Source organism: Sinocyclocheilus grahami, unplaced genomic scaffold (genome assembly GCF_001515645.1).
Source record: "Sinocyclocheilus grahami isolate Dianchi unplaced genomic scaffold, SAMN03320097.WGS_v1.1 scaffold572.1, whole genome shotgun sequence".
Classification (NCBI taxonomy): Eukaryota; Metazoa; Chordata; class Actinopteri; order Cypriniformes; family Cyprinidae; genus Sinocyclocheilus; species Sinocyclocheilus grahami.
In genome coordinates, this window is record NW_015505751.1 from 616148 (window position 1) to 619469 (window position 3322).

The window sequence follows — 3322 nt, forward strand, 5'->3', positions numbered from 1 at the left end:
TAATTCAATCACTTCCTAATTATTAACATTTTTAAATGAATTATTTTTATTATTAGTCTAAGTTTAAGCATCCATCCTTTGGTAAGAGTAGTAGTCACAATTTCAACCTGTAGCCAACTTATTTGGGGGATATCATATTCATAAATTAGTTTCCACAAATAACCCAATTGTTCACTTTTAAGACGTTACTGTTGTGATTAGTAATTAATTGGTTATTCTTTATTAATTGGTCATAGTTCGCAAGTAGTTCTCAATGAGGATATTTCGAATAAGTAACTACCTTTGTCCTAAATTTGCTACTACTTACACTGCTTAGTTAATCTTGCTTCTCTATTAGTTAATAGTATTAAGTTAAGTGTTAATGTAGTACTACCTATTACTTCCTGCATAGTTACTTAACAACGGACCATTATTTTAAAGTGTTACCGAAGATTGTACTAACTTCTTAATGCACATTGGCAACTTCAACAAGACAATCAAGTTGCTAAATCCTAAACATTTTTACCCTTATTTTTCAGAGTCTTAATGTTTCCTGTATTTTTTTCAGCTGCAATAAACAATGGAAACAGACTCGTGGGCAATTCACTGTGCCCTTCAGGGCTTCCATAGTTGAAAGATAGGAACTAAGTAGAGCTGCACGATTAATCGTTAAAAGATTGCAATCTCGATTCAAACACCCAAGCGATCTAATTTCTAAAGGATGATTAGTCTATTAAATCTTTGAAAAAGTCTTACTGGAAAATTCAAATCTGTGTTTGTGCTGCCACTGACACAGAGAGCATGCATGTTTAGGTAAGAAACAGCTTCACAAACAGTCTTTTCAATCACAAAGTATTATTTCTGTCTTACAATCATTCATATTAATCACAGAAATAATGGGATGAAAGTTTATAGTTCGGATATAAACATTGATGTCTATGATGGCGATCAAAATCTAGCAAATCACCTTTTGAAAGCAACGTTTGTGTCGATTACATTGGTTTGCCACTAGGTGGCAACAAGTGACTTAAAAAAATTTATTTGTCATTGAATTATTCTTTGACGAGATTCGTTCAAAAACGCTGATTCATCCAGTAAGGACTTAGTCATTAAATGTAATTTTAATATTGACAAGTGTTTATTTTATTTATATATAATGTGTGTGTGCTGTCAAACAATCATATCCAAAATAAATAAAGTTCTTGTTTACATAATGTGTGTACTGTGTATATCGTGTTTACTTCTGGAGCATCGGTGAATGAACCTTTTTTAATAGTTGTGTTTGAGTCCCTCAATTGTCCTCAGTGTGAAAAGATGGATCTCAAACAGTCACTGCTCGAAAGGGTTCAAAAGATGCTGGAAAACGGAAGACTATGCAGGACATGGAGTATTTTTCTGAAGAACAGTGCTCCGTTTAACTGTTCAGAACAAACAAGGGACTCATGAACAACCATCACAAAACAAAAAACAGTTGTGGATCATTCAGGTAACCACACAGTATTAAGAACCAAACTTTTGAATGGGGTTATTTGAATAATTTCAGCAATTGTTTTGTCTTGTGGTGTATATGTAAACATCTTTTATATAAAATATCTTACTCAGGATAGTACTAAATAAAAAATAACATGCATTTTGTATGACCTCTCTTTATTATGTTAAAATGACTCTTTCAAACAGCACTGTATATATATATATATATATATATTAGGGATGCACGATATATCGGCCACCATATCGGTATCGGCCGATAAATGCTCATTTTTTCTGTTATCGGTATCGGCCTGATAAGAAAATTTAGCCGATATCTTAAAGCCGATAAATAATGCATTATTTTCTTCAGAGACACTTCAGATGCGCGCTGTTCGTTTGCAGCCTTTTGTGCAATTGTACGTTGTAATATTGTGTTTATTTGATGTATATTAGGGCTGGGCAGGTTAACGCATTAACTCAATTAATTCCAACAATTATTTTATCGCGCATTAACAGTTATTTTTTATTATTATTATTTTGAAGTCTGTTGCTCACTGGCTCTGAATACACAGACAAACCATGGGTCACAGGGGGGGTGGGATGTTGTTCAGTACTGGATTGGGATGAGTGTCATGTCACAACCAATGAGAGCACTTGGGGTGGGCCTGACTGCAGCAGTGCTCACATGAATGCTCCACATAAAATTATTTAGGCTAAGAATCAACATTCACAAACCACTTTTCACTGTTTTTAACAGAAAAGAATGCAACGTGCTCGTAATCATGACTTCATAAGTTTCCGATAGCACGTGAAGACAGCAGAGAAGCACTCTAACTCAGCACCAGTGGAGTGCATCGTATTGTTAACTAAATTGTGGTTTATTAATTTGAGTAGTTTGGAACGCGGTAACACACGGCCCTCTCACAATATATATACGCAATCATGCTGCACGTATCAGAAGTTCTGCACTCTGGCGCGGTTAGCGCTCACACTTAGGGCTGTGCGATTAATCGAAATCGCGATTTGAGACGTTGCGATTTCCTAATCGCAAAGCCTGCGATATGGACGCGATATTACTTCGTTCCAGAGCATATGCATGACTGCCAGTCTTACTAACCAATAGAGTGAGCGCACCTCCGTTCTCCCCAATCAGCACTGCTCTAGCCAACTGAGAAAACACCCACCATAAAAAAGAGGCTTGACGCACGCGTGCAACCTGTGTCGACTCGCGTCTGGTTCCGCGTTTAAAACAAGTGTAAATTCAGTCTAACTGTTTGCTAATTTCACTGGGATGAAATTAAACATTCAGCACATTTTCCACTTGCTCTTAAAATCCCAAATACTTAAAATGAATAAATCAGCCTATGTAACATATGTAATACTTTAATAATTGACTTAAGAAATACAGTTCTTTATTTATAAAAAATAAAAAAATATTTTCTGTGAAATTCAGGAATTAAGTTAATTCTGTGTAAGTAGTTATACCATTATAATCTTACCTGCTGGAAAAAAAAAACAATAGAACCCCTCCCAAAACACAATAACAAATTTAATGTATTTCAGGTTATAATGGGAATTGTATTGGTTTTAATGTAAACTATAATGGTGTCTATTTGATGGATTCTATTGGTGGGATGTAATCTGGCAGATGGGAACCAATAGAACAACAGTAATTCCTATTGGAATAATGCCCAAAACAAAAAGGAATTTTGTAATGGTTTAATGGAAACTATAAGAATTTCTGTGATGGTTTCTATTGTTTCTTTTCAGCAGGGTAATGATACCCATACTGTGCTGCACATTATTGGCAATATTGAGCTGAAGCTTGACTTTGCAAATTTAAAATCGCAAATCAAATCGCAATCTGTCAAAA

The 3322-nt window shown here is 34.9% G+C and overlaps 1 protein-coding gene across 2 annotated transcripts in view; it reads right to left on the reverse strand.

Annotated features, from left to right (window-relative positions):
- The window catches only part of usp1 (ubiquitin specific peptidase 1), a 13225-nt gene that overhangs the window by 2364 nt on the left and 7539 nt on the right, over positions 1–3322 (reverse strand). The gene's annotated exons all lie outside the window — the stretch shown is intronic.